We start from the raw sequence: 14,266 nt of genomic DNA on the forward strand, positions 1-14,266 counted from the left end.
GGAAGGGAGGGAGGGAGGGAGGGAGGGAAAGAGGAAGGAAGAAAGGAAGGAAGGAGGTAAGAGAAGGAGGGAGGGAGGGAGAAAAGGAAGAAAGGAAAGAGAGAAAGAGGAAAAATCATGTACTAAGCACCTTGGAGGTGTCAGACACTGGGCTAAGGGCTTTATCAACATCTCATCCCTGAGGCAAGTCTGGGAAAGCTAGACCAGGACCCATACCTGACACAGGCTATGGTAGGGCCTGAGACAGAGCTGCCTTCCTTTGGACTGCAGGGCCTCTCTGGGTCTCAGGTGCCTGTCTGATGAGGCCAGGAATACCTACACTCTCAGCTTACTTCACAGTGCTATTGAAAGGAAAATGCTTCACAAACTTTAAAATTCATATAAAGGTAAATGGTGTCATTGTAATCTGAAATTCAGATGAGATCATGTGAGGAAACATGGCAGTCACCTTGAAAGGTCACAGCATTGCTAGCTGCAAGACTGATGTGAGGCCTTCAACATCAATCCATCCCTTTCTCTTAGGAAGAACCAAGTCTAGTTTTGCAAAAATATTCCAGTACTAATGGCTTCAGAGGGTTCAGAAACTGGCTCTTGGCTGTCTGACAATACCCAACAGTTCACGTCATAGTTTCCATCAATTTAGAATTTGTGTCCCAGTAAAATCTTTATTTAACTGGGACACTGAGGGGGAAAGGGGAGAGCAAAAATGTTGCCAAGAAAAAATCACAACAGGTTAGAATATTGGTCAAATCTGTGAAATTCAATTTGAATTAGAACAAGTATAAAGCAAGCCTTTCTTTTGGGTCCAACATTGACTGTATTTGTGTGAAATGAGGGAGATATGGCTAGACAAGAATTTCTATGAAAAAGACAAGGAGCTTATAGAGGACACAAGCTGAGTCTGCACCAGCTGGTTCATAGTAGCCCTCCTCCCCCCCAGGGTCACCGAATCTGGGGCCACATTCCAAGGGAGGAAGATGAGGGTGGGACCATCTCTGCGGTCCTCTGCCTGCCCTATTCAAAACATGTTGGGAGTGGTGGTTTTGTTTGGGAAGCCCAGCAGCCAAGGAGGCAACTGAGAAGGAAAGAGTGTCAGGCTCTCAGAGCTGGAGATTTGGAAGGTAGCTAAGTGGCCAGCTACTCAGCCTACGCAGGTCAATGCTTCTTGATGGAATGATTACTCTCAGGCTTAAAGGAAATGCTGTCACTACATCCCTGCTCAGAGTCCCAGGGCAGGTGAGCCTAGCGCCTCCCTGGACAGCCCCTTCCACTTCAGGGGGCAGGTATTTGATGCTTAGAAAGCTTTTCCTTACATGTACCCACTTTGTTCTCTTCTCCACTTTCACCCAAGTCACTCCAAGTAAGAATCAGGTGAAGGAACAAAGGGCATTCATTGGGGGAAGGGGGAAACCTTGAAGTCTGTGTTCACATTTGGGAAGGACTCTCAAGAGAAAAAAAGAATCAGGTGTGCTGTGTTTGACCCCAGAAAGCAGAATCAGAAGCATTGGGGAAAACCTCAGAGAGGCAGACTTGGGTTTGATGTCAGGAAAAGCTTCCAAACCATGAGAGCTGTCCAGCATGGAAGGGAGTCAGAAGGGAAGGGCTTCGCTTCCTTGGAGGACTTCAAACACAGGCTAGGTGACCACCTGTGACTGTCAAGGGGTGGGGGCAGATGCTTATTCATGGCAGGGTAGAAATAGATAGCGGACAATCTCTTCCAAACCTGTGAAATGGGAGAATGAGGGGACTGAGGCCAAAAGCCAGTCTGTATCTGAGTCTGCTTTAATTACCATGAGACAGTGAGGTCATCACATTCCTTGGGCAATGTGGTCTTTGCTTATCACAGGCAGCCTCAAAGCCCAGACCAGGGGCAGGTTATCACAGTCCCTTCCTCATTGTTAGCCTGAGCAGCAGCCTGAAAGAGAACGCTCAGAGTGTCACTGTCATCTCCCACCCACCCCCACCCCCACTTAGTGCAGATCCTTCACTTTCCAATCTATTTCTATTTGCCCCCCCCGCCCTGGCACTTACCACCTTCTCATTTGAGTAAATGGTGAATCTCTTGACTCGGATATAGCCACTTTGAAGGCAAAGACTCTAGAGTTTGGCTTTTTACTGCCCCAGAGCATCCTGGGAAGTAAGTCCTTATTTGTTTGTTGAATTGATTCTGCATTAGCCCAGTGAGTTGCCAAGCCTTCTACAGCTTCTATTTACTTTACAGGGAACATCTTCCAACCACTCCTGATAATTTAGGGTAAACTATAAGAATTCAATATGTTAACCACACAGTACATTTAGTGGATCTGAGAAGAAAAGTGTAAAATTCAGGGAAATTGTCCTGAGGCATTTTGGAATGCTTTCAACTGAATGAATGAAGTGGCAGCATAAGTCCTTGCACTCTCTTTTAAAGCCTCCAGATCCAGGTTTTGCCCCAAAGCAGCTGTTGTAGAATTAACTCAGCACAAAGATCCAGACCATAGATACAGCATGAGAGAGAGAGACAAAGAAAGACAGAGACAGAGAGACAGAGACAGAGAGAAACAGAGAAGGAGAGGAAGAGAAACAGAGAGGGACAGACAGACAGATATAGAAAGAGCATTTCCTAAGCAATTATTAGGTAAGTACTAGGCACTGTGCTAAGAACTGAGGATAGTAAATTTTAAAAAGAAGAAACCAATGCAGTCCCTCCTCTCAAGCTCCATGGCAATGGCGGAAGATAAGGCATAAAGAACAGCTAGGAAGTACTCGGGGGATGTGCTTGTGCTGAGGCCAGGGAGTTGATGAGAAAGTGGAGGTCTTGAATGTGAGTTGAGTCTGGGGGAGAGGTGAAACAAACATGGTTGGGGCTACTTCTCGTGAGGTAGTCACTGGTCAGGAAAGTGGGGCCTCAGGGAAGAGATGGGAAAGTTTCTAGAAGTAAAGAGGTAGAGAAGGAAGCCAGAACATGATCCAGCTAGCAAAATCTCCAAATAGTAGAGCCTTTCATTCCATACTGATTTGAACTGACAAACCCACTGATGGCCACGGAGAGCCAGAATGACAATGAGGGAAGCCCAAAGTGGAGAGTCTAATGAGTTAGAGATGCTCAGGTAACAGACTAGCCCAGTGTGATCACAGCAAGCTCAGCTGAAGCAAGTTCTCTCATAAGGAAAGACAGCTTTTCCAAGACTTCAGGGTAACAATGTCTAGCCTACCCACAACCCTTTCCATAGCTTCTCTAGAAGCATAATAAGAAGGCTAACAGCTCTTTGCCCTAGAGCCAGGTGCTGAGACTCCTGGGAATGAAGGATCATGGATCTCTTGGTTTTGTGTGGCAAAGGGAAAGAAAATGTAGAGAAGAGAGCTAGTGCCTTCAGTCAATGCAGATTCCACAAATAGAACCATGTCATATCCCATAAATGGAATGGGGATGTTTCAGGGGGTTTTCTAGAGATTTTCTTAAAAAATAGCAGCTATGAGAATTGCATGAATGGATGTCTACAAAGCACCACTCCCACCAATAATAAATCCAAGGTGTGACCTCAGGAGTTTTCCATAATAGATGCAGTCAGAGGGAAAACCCTGAGGAATGGTCTTGTCCCCTGGTCAAAACATAGTTGATCATCAAATTGATTACCACCAGAAAAATAGGGAATAGCTTTCAACAGCTGGAGATTGGGATTCTATTTCCTATGCACAGAACATGCCTTACTGAGGTGATATCTAGGAAGTCATCTCAGCTCTCCTTGTGACTCTGCCAGGAAATCTAGAGAGACGTGCTAACCACCAAGTGCATTCTTTATTAGAGAGGGGAATTCACTGACTGTCTTTACAGGTAAAAGAATCATCCATCAGTCCTTCATTGTCCTCTGAGACAGCAGAAGTTAAATAATGAGATCACATCTGGCATACATTTTTACAAGTTTCCTACAATTTTTTGAAATGTAGAATAGACTTAATCCAGAACCTAAAACTATTCTCTTTCCACATGAATTGTTTCTCCAATTAGTGGAAAATGACAGAGCTAAATGAAATTCTGAGCCTGTGCATTTTTCAGACATCTTGCATTTAACAGAAAAAGGGAAGAATTTACAGAGGTATAATGCATAAAATTCTTTTTGGATAACTTATTAAAGGTGTTTATCCCACAGGAAACTGGAAGATTATTATTTTCACACGGGGGGCAGGGGGCAAAAAATTGTAAAAAGGGAAGGCCAATGCATTCAGGTCCAGGTTCAGTGGAATCATTGAATTGAGCTTTTCCTGCAGAGAGAACATTGAGAGGTCAAAGCTCCTTGAATCCCTGTCCTTCCTGAAGAACACTCTCACAGTTAGAATCATCATTTGGAGAACAGAGTGGTTTATACTCACCAAATGTGAAATAACTCAGCAGCCATGTGGGAAAGAGGTTTGTGAGCATGGAAAATCATTCCTCCCAGAAGACAAGCCCAGAAATAGCTTAAAGGCATTACAAAAAATGCACAAAGGAAAAACTGCTTGCCTGAATTTATGGGGAGAAGGTGAGGAGCTGTTAGGCACTACTCTCTAGGACCACCCAACCAAGAAAGGAAATTTGCAAAAGTGAAAGGCCTGTGTTGGTAACATGCCTCCTCTTCCTTGACAATAATTACCTGGATATATGTCCAACTGCAAAGTATTTGTATTCTTCCACATAACCCCAATGATGTGATCAATCCATCTGCTCCACACACAGTAAGAGCCTACCTTCAGGAGCTGGCCATCATCAATACCAAGTTCAGTCATGCCTTTTGGCCATTCTTTGCTCAATATAAGTCATCCCTACTCTTCCACATACCTTCCAAACACCAGCATGGCTCAACTAAAGATCTGTCTGACCTCCCAGACTGTTTGGCTACAATTCTTTACTGGAGAAAAGTCATATGGTTTTCAGAGGTAGGCAGGGAGAGAGAAGGAAGCATGGACCATAAAGGAGTTATGCAGATTTGAAATTTTGTGCTGTTTAGAAATTACCTTTCTCTCCTGATTGAGTTCAGTGTTTGGGTATGAAATTTAAGGATGAACATGCACAAAGCATCCAGAGAAGGACAATTATCATTAGGCAGGGCCCTGAGATTATGACATATGGGGATCAACTGAAGGGACAAAAGGCATCTGCCTGGGAGAAAAGGAGCTCTAGAAAGGCCATTGATAGCTTTCCTCAAGTACTTAAGAGACTGTTGAATGGAAGAGGGATAAGACCCGTTCTCCTTAACAGAACTAGTGGCACTTCCGTAGAGGCAGCTTTCCACTTGATATGAGGAATGAAAAACAATGTGAATCACAGGATTTCAGAGGTTCTGAGTCCCAACATGGCCATCTTTTCAAGCCTACACAAAACAGAATCCCCTTTGTAACCCACCCAATGGATGCTCACCCAGCTACTGCCTGAAGATTCCCTAGCCAGGAAGAAGAAGCTCTCTCAAAAATCCATTACATTAATGGATACTTGATTTTTTATTTTATTTTATGTTTCATTTAAATTTATTTATTTCCCTCTTCTCAATTTAATAGGAAAAAAAGAAAAACCAAACTAGCAAAAAACTGGAAAGTAAGGAAGTGTCCATCAATGTGGAATGGCTGAATCCATTGTGGGATATGAATGCAGTGGAAAATTGATGTACTGTGAGAAATGGTTTCACCCAAGCCTTGGAAGACCTGTCTGAACTAATGCAGACTGAAGTGATCCAAGAGAACAATGAATACAATAACAACAATGTAATTAAGAAAAACAGTTGGGAAAGGCTTAAGGATTCTGATCAATGCAGTGACCAAACATAATGGCAGAGAGCTAGGGCATGTTGCCCACCCCTTGACAGAGAAGTGATGAATTCAAGGTATAGAAGGAGATTTTTTCATAGATAGTTTGGGAATCTGTTTTGTTTCAGTTTATTTATTTATTCTTTCTTTTTTTTTACTGGGGGACAAGAAAATGGTGTGAGAAGAGTTACTGAAATATAGAAAAGAAAATACACAAAAGAAAACAGAAGGAAACCCAGACAAGCAGTAATACTTCAAAGGATTGTGGTGAACACACACACACACATATGTGGAATAGAGATGCATGACTTCATATACAATTCACTTTACTATTCCTTGTATATGGGAATGTTTATATTTTTAGGGTTAAGTGCAGAATTTTTTTAGGTGCTCAGTTTGGGGAATAGCCAGGAGTCCAGTTTGACAAGAGGTTAGAGTACATAAAGCAGAATAATGTGAAATGAGCCTAGAAAGTCGAGTTGGAGACAGACTATTAAAGATATTAAGTGACAAAAAGTTTTTATTTTATCCTAGAGATAACAGGGAGCCACTGATAGTTCTTGAGGAGGGAAGTATCATGATCAGACCTGGGCTTTATAGATGAGTTTAGAAGATATAGCAGATGGAGGGTATCCTAGAGGCAGCAAAACCAATTAATCTTTTTTCAGTGGTCCAGATAAGAAATTATAATGGCCTGAGCTAAAGGGTTGGTTGTATAAATGGAGAGAAGGGGGATGGATGCATGACATGATGCAGAGATAGAATTAACAAGATGTGATTATAAATAGATCTATTAAGGCGCATCAAATAGCTCACTATGGGTTCTGGGAATGGAATCTCTTCTGACCTGCCAGTCTTCTGCTGAACTTCCTCTGGTATACCAAATGGGAAACTCAGCCAGCCCTTAACAAAGCAAGTGAAGGCCCTCATTGCTTGCACACATTCAGAGCTTCAGAGGGTGAGCAGCAGGACCTCAAGCAGGATGTTTTCTTCATTCCTTCCCTTCTTGAAATGGCCTGTCTTTTGTCTTCTCTTGTTCTGCTGCCTTTGGCAATTAGAAGCCCTTCCAGGAGGCCCAGATCAAGCAATGGGTATAGGCTGGGGGAGGAGGAGGGGATGTCAAGATGCACTTTTAGGCGCCTGCTGTGTACCAGGCACTGGACTAGAAGTATAAAGATCAGCTCTGGATGACAATGAAGGAAACAAGAAGAGGTCTCCAGAAGAGGATGGACATCCTCAAGAAGTGTGCTCATTTGACATCTCCAAGCAAACGTTCAAAGAGAAGAGTCTTGGTCAGGAAAGGGTTGGCCCCGGGTGGCTCAGAGGCTCTGCATCACCTCCAACGCCTATCCAACACAGCGCTCCAATTCAATTGTCCTCTGGCCAGCGATGCCAAAGAGGCTCCTCCTCGCTTGATGGAGCTGGGATGTTAGAGAATGGACACCTCTTCTAGTCAAGCATCATCACCTCCTGCCACTCTGCTCTTTGGGACTCTGCATCTTCTCCTTCAAACGTTGGGTTGTTGCCTCAAATGTGGTACAGGGGAAAGGGCTCTGGCTTTGGACTCAAGGGTTCAAAGCCCAGCTCTGTCATTTGCTACATGTGTGACCTTAATCCAGTCACTTCTAGGCCTCAGTTCCTCATTTTCAAAATGAGGGCACTGGATTAGAGGTCTATGAAGGTCCCAGCCCTAAAGCTACAAAGGCCTTCTACGCATCTTTTCCTCTTTATCTGTAAAAGAAAGGATGGTTAGGGGGCAGCTAGGTGGCACAGTGTGTAAAGCGCCGGCCCCAGAATCAGTAGGACCTGAGTTTGGTTCTGGACTCAGACACTTAAAACCCAAACACCCACACCCACACCCACACCCACACACACACACACAAAACTAGCCGTGTAACCTTGGGCAAGTTACTTAACCCCAAGGCCAAAAAAAAGTGTGGTTAAAAGAACCTTGTCTACTAAAAAGGTAAAAAATAATAAAGTGATTTCATCAAATTATCCTAATACAGAAAAGACATGAGGATAAGGCCAGCAGGCTTTTCATTCAATTCAACAAGCATCCATGAAATGATCCTGGAATCTCATGACACTGCTCTGCCCTCTGCTAATGCCAGGCGTACACAAAGACCAATCTGTCCTCCCCTGAGTCTCCAGGGGCAGGAGGCTGGGATAGCCCATGTCTATGTCTCCACCCTTTGTCTCTGGGTGCATCTCCACATGTAGAGATTTACCTCTAAGGTCTATGCCTACTTGTATCTGTCTCCACCCTATATCTCTGGGGCTGGGTATCTATCAGCTGGGACATAAGATGTGAACACTCCATGAAAATCCATTCGAGCAGAAATAGGACTTGGTGACTGACTAACTGCCAAAGCACTGTGAGCTCCCCACCGACCTGAAAGTCAGACCATCCACACACAGGAGCTTAAGGTAGAGGGGCTGGTGCCCGGCAGAGGAAGGTCATGGTTTCAGCTACTCCCCAATTTTGCATTCTGAAAGACACATGTAGGACACCAACAGACTGTCTGCCATGACAAAGCTTCGCAGCAGTCTACAAACACAGCATAAACAACCCAGGAAGCTGGCCCCCTCTGAGCCATTCTCCCAGACCTCCAACACCAACACTGAGTGAATGCTGGAGTTGGGGTGGGAAGTAATGACTTACCAGCACCCCAACATCTCTTCAAGTTAGAAATATGAGCCAGCTAAACTTCTGCAAAGGACCTTACTCCCAGACATCTCCTGCAGTCACCTCTGTTGAGGACTACATCCACAGACCCTGGAAGGGAGTAAAGGAAACGGGGCAGTCTTTGTCTGGAGTATGTAAAGACCTGTAGGGTCTCCACAACGGGGACACCAGCACCTCTATCCTTTAGAAAGCTCCTGCATCACAAACTGCCTTTGCCTTTGCTCTCCTCTGACTATACCAGCTTTGCTTTGCAAGTACCAGAGCTCTGGGGACAGGGCATCCTCCGACTGCACCTCTACATTTCTCATGCTGCCAACAACTTCATGTTGCAGCTATTTCCCACACAGTGGCCTGGATGCTAGAGGGGCTGGGCAGGCTGCCCTGGCTGGGATCCAACACTCTTTACGACATTTATTTAGGTGAGAAAGTACATGTGGAGTATCCAGAAACCAATTCCAAAGGAACATCGGGAATGAGGCCTGTTTTCCCTTTGAGGACTGCTGACATTATACCCTTATGTCACTGAGCATCAGTAAAGAAGCCACCTGTGGGGGAGAGGAAGTGGGTAGTGCCATGGTGGGAAAGACTTCCTGTGATTTCATCTAGGCTGGAGGCTCCTAGCAAGGGACTTCCTCAAACAATGCCGATCAGCATTTTCACTGGGTTCAGTGACTTACCCAGGGACACAAGGGCAGATTCTCTCTCTCCCCTCTCCTCTCTTTTGTTCTCCCTCTCTCCCCTCTCCTCTCTTTTGTTCTCCCTCTCTCCCTCCCTCTCTGTCTCTCTGTCTCTCTCTCTCTCTGTCTCTCTGTCTCTCTCTGTCTCTCTCTCTCTCTGTCTCTCTCTCTCTCTGTCTCTCTCTGTCTCTCTCTCTGTCTCTCTCTCTCTGTCTCTGTCTCTCTATAGTTGTCTCCCTCTGTCTGTCTCTGTCTCTCTCTGTCTGTCTCTGTCTCTCTCTCTGTCTCTGTCTCTCTCTCTGTCTCTCTCTGTCTCTCTCTCTGTCTCTCTCTCTCTCTGTCTCTCTCTCTCTGTCTCTGTCTCTCTGTCTCTCTCTCTATCACCTCTCTCCCCCCTCATCAATGGCAGTGGTAAATCATTACTTCACAGCCCCACCCTCCTTGCACTCACATGTAGAATCATCGTGTTTCACAGGCCCCAGTGAGCAATTCGGCCAAGAAGGTTGGGGGAGGTCACAAAGGGCTACAATCAGGGGTTCTGTCTCGCGCCCTTCGGGGCTTTTCTCTCACTCAGAGTGCAGAGGGCTCACGCTCTGGCCTCACCTTCCCTACCTGGGGGCCATCACTTTCGGCCAACAGGAGCTCACTCCTGAGACCTGGGCTGCCTGAACTCAGTCACTGTGGAAAAGACTTAAGATAGCCGTGAATGTCATCAGAGTCAGTAGGTGGATGGCCCTTTGCTCGGGCTCCTGATTCTCTTGCTCACAGTGGCTATGAAGGCTTTACAGGTAATGTCCACAAATGGTTGTGAAGACTCCCAGTCACTATTGCCTTTGTAGCTATGGATTACATTGTAGTTTTATAACCGACATAACCAGCATTTTCCCATTTGTTCCTTGGAATGACCAACCCTGTAAGTTAGGCACCAGTGGGATTATTATTCACATTTGACCCTGGAGGACATAGAGACACAGACTGGTTATTTCCCTGTGCTCGCTTGGCTTATAGGGGTCGTCTTATACCATTCACTGAGAAAAGGTCAGAATGGATACATGACCTAGATATAAAAGGAGATATAAGAGAATTAGAAGAACATGAAACATATTACCTATCAGACTTATAAACAGGAATAAAGAAGAAATAGAGAACACTGTGAGGTGGAAAATGGATGATCTTGATTATATTAAATTTTTAAAAGGTTTTGTACAAATAAAACCAATGTAGCTAAGAGTAGAAGAAAAGCAAAAAAGGGGAAGATTTATAAAAGTTTCTCAGATAAAGGTCTCATATTTCAAATATGTGGAGAACTATCACATTTGTAAGAATATGATCCATTCTCTAGTTGGTCAAAGAATAGGAATGGGCAGTTTTTCTATGAAGAAATCAAAACTATAGACAGTCATAAGAAAAATGTTCTTGGGGTTAAGTAACTTGCCCAAGGTTACACAGCTAGTTTTTTGTGTGTGGGTGTTAAGTGTCTAAGGCCGGAACCGAACTCTGGTCCTCCTAACTCCGTGGCCGGCTCTCTGCTCACTGCGCCACCTAGCCACCCTCTAAATCATTATTGATGAGAGAAATGTGCATTAAGACAATCTTGAGATATCGTTTTACACCCATCAAATTGGTTAAAATGATTGAAGGGGAATGACAAATGTTGGAGAGATATGGAAAAATTGGGACATTAATACACTGTTGCTGGATCTGTGAACTTATCCAACCACCTTGGAGAGCCAGCTGAAATTAGGCCAAAGTTCTATAAAACTGTGTATACGCTTTGACCCAGCAATACCACTGTTAGGTCTGTTTCCCAAGGTGATCAGGGAAAAAGAAAAAGAACTTTTTAGTTCTAAACTATTTATAGCGACTGTCTTTGTGGTGGCAAAAACAGGAAATTGAGGGGATGCCATCAATTGGAGAATGGCTGAAAAAGTGCCAGTGTATGATTGTGATGGATACTAGTGTATTCCATGCACTGCTATACAATACATACATGGGGTGGAATTGAACACTAGTATGACTCCAACTGTGATGAGTGGCTGAGATCCCCGAAACCAAACTAGAAGCGGGCCCTTGTGATTCTGGACATTGGAGAGGACACCCGCAAAACCTGTTGTAGAAGCTAGACACCATGACATCCAGGCAGGGCACTGGCCCTTCAGCAGATCCTCCATCACCCCAAGTCCTGAACTCTATTTTATCAAGCCAACAGGGCCCCCAGCATTTGGTGCATTGGGGCCTATAGCTGCTTAGCTAGGGAAGATGACACTCTCAGGATTAAGGGGGCATGGCTTAACCCTACAAACTGAGGACGTGGCACAGGTCCATTCTAGTGGAAAATACTGGAGCTTCTGAAAGCAAAGACCTGGTCCCCATCCCAGATCTCTCCTTTACACAGTCTCAGGCCAGGCACCTGAAGCCTCAGTGTCTCCCAAGCATAAAATGAGAATAAGAATGATACCTGTGCTACATTTGAGCTCTGATGAGGTCATTTCTGTGATGCACCCCACAAATGTTAAGGCCCTATAAACATGGCCACCATCGTGGAGACTCCAGCTAAATGGTAAAATTCCTTCCATAAAAAAGCAGGGTGTTTTTTTCCTTCCTAGAAATAGTTCTTCCCTGGTAATAGCAAAACTGCAAAATGCCTCAGCTCACTGGCTCAGAAATATGGGCAGCATTTGCCCCTACTGGCCATTTTTCCTCTGCTGCTGTCACCCCTTATCTCTGCTGCCTGATGGTGGGTGGCCAGGCCCACAGCTCTGACTTATTCTGTTTATGTGACAGAGGCAAGCCGGCAAGGTCAGAGACGGGGACCGTGCATCATAGTGCCAACGTGGTGGCTGTGAATGATGGGTGTGGGGTACACCACGAGATCCTGGACTTCTGGGGAGTGACGTCTTCACCTCTCCAGCTGACACACAGTAGAGAGACCAAATGACCCGGTCGCCGGTTCTCACCCTGCTTCCCACAGACAGCCTGCTTACAGTGACTGAAGGTTGAACTGGCTTTACTCTAGTGGTAGGGAGATGGGGCATGACACAGCACCCATCCTGTAGAGCACTAAAAAGGTCTTTCTTCATTCCTTCTCTCCAAAAATAGCTTGTTAATACCTTTAGTTCTTGCACTAGTCATTATCAGATATGCCCCCTACATGCACCTCAAAGGAGCCATGTCTTATAACAAAGAAAAGCAATTACAGAAAACTGAGCAGCACCATGACCCGAGTGGAAGGTGTTCTCCTTTATTCTCAGAGAGGACCGAATGACATGCCTCTGTCAGAGCCCAGTGGGTCCCCCTGAGGCTGATCAGAGCACTACAAGCTCCAAGTGCTCTACCACAGGTCAGGCACCTGTGGGGTGGGACCCCTGCCTGCCATGGTAAACAGGCCAGGCTTGGTTCGTTTCTAGGGCACCTTTTCTAGCCCCTTCCTCACACAGGAGCTGAGCAGTGTTATCCTTAAAAGGCTGCCCAGACACCCAGGGGGATGCCGGATGTCCCTGCTGCTTCCAGTGAGAAGATGACCCTAGAGCTTGGGCCACCAGTGTGCCGGGGTGTGACGACATCTCCCAGGGTGTCGCCACAGAGATGGGTAAAAACTGTGAAGTAGTATGGTTGATGTCTTTTGATATGCACATAAATTAGATCTAAGTGAGGCAGAGTTACATGAAGTTGTAGACCTCACTCTCTCTTCCAGAGTCATTGCAGTGATTATACCTTGCAGTGAATGCATTATTTCACCCCCAGGGACCACCAACCTCTCGAGGAAAGGAGGGAGATGCTGCTCTATAGGATTGGTCGGGATATTTATTCCTCACTGACTTCACTGAAGTGTTCTTTGTAGTTACACTGTCACAGACACTGGGTATAATTCTCTCAGTTTTACTTGCTTCACTCTGCATCAGGTCATCTAAATCTTCCCACACTTCTCTGCATTCTTCATGTCCATCGCTTTGTAAGGCTCAGATCCACTTCTCAGACAACTGACCTACAGTATGAGTTCCTCCAAGAAATACCCCTCCAGTGCCTGGATGTACAGAGCCCAACCTGGCCATCACCAGCAGGAGAGCTCCCTAAATCCGAGACTGTTGCTTTTGGGGATGCACAAAAAAAGGCAAGGATGTTCCACAAAGGATTTTAAATCGAGGTCAATAGTCCTGCTGGTTTCACATGTCCCTTCTTGGCCCAGGATGACTTAACATGGTGACCACAAGAGCATCCTGGGTGCTGAAGGGGTTCTTCTCCAACTCCTTCCACATGATTCCTTGGGGATTTTAGTGGCTGGAGTCCATGGATAGGTCGGAGAGGATAGAAAACGAACAATGTGGAATTTGAAAGGAGTTTAAGGCCAAGTCAGCTAGAAGGCTGGGTCCAGAGACTTTCAGTAACAGTAACAGAGTGGCACCCACCAGAAAGGGCTTCTTAGCCAAGGGGCCATGGAGGTTGGGTAGTGGTTGAGGTGGGACATGTCCTGATCAGAGTGCTCCCACATGACTTGTCTCCCAAGCATCCATGTGGCCTCTCAAGGATCCCAGAATGGCCCTGGCAAGGAATTTCAGGCTCTTAGAATCCTCTCCAACTCCATTCCAACCTCAGCCCAACTGCAGAACCTTCACCTGCCCTTTCCCAAAGGCTAGTTCACTTCTCCAAAATTACCTGGCATTTCTTTTGCATCTTCATACATTTTCATATGCACATATTATAACCCACTGGCATACACACTCACGTTCACACTCACGTTCACACTCACACTCACATACTCCCTAAAATGTAAGCTTTTTTGAGAAGGACTGTTTATTTTCTTTCTTTCCTCTCCTGGTGCCTAGAGTCCTTAGTAATAAATGCTTGTTGTTTGATTGAAAGGCAGATGGATCTTTTCTCCTACAGTGTTTTTAATGATAGGTTCTGGATAATTCCCCAGACACTAAACTTGGGCTGGTAACAGCAAGTTACCTACAAGTTCATTGTAAGACTGGAAAATACAACACTTAAGACAAAGAGGAATAAATTCCATGCTTTAAAAACCCCCCATAGAACTGTTCAGATAAGCTTAGAATTCAAATCTTAAACCAATGTGTCTATAGGTTCATGACTCTCTGCAGCTTTGACACACTGGGGATGGGTGTGTGTGTGTGTGTGTGTGTGT

The sequence above is a fragment of the Petaurus breviceps genome, unplaced genomic scaffold (genome assembly GCF_028583685.1).
Source record: "Petaurus breviceps papuanus isolate PSGF00001 unplaced genomic scaffold, PetGlider_PUasm1.0 218, whole genome shotgun sequence".
NCBI classification, from domain to species: domain Eukaryota; kingdom Metazoa; phylum Chordata; class Mammalia; order Diprotodontia; family Petauridae; genus Petaurus; species Petaurus breviceps.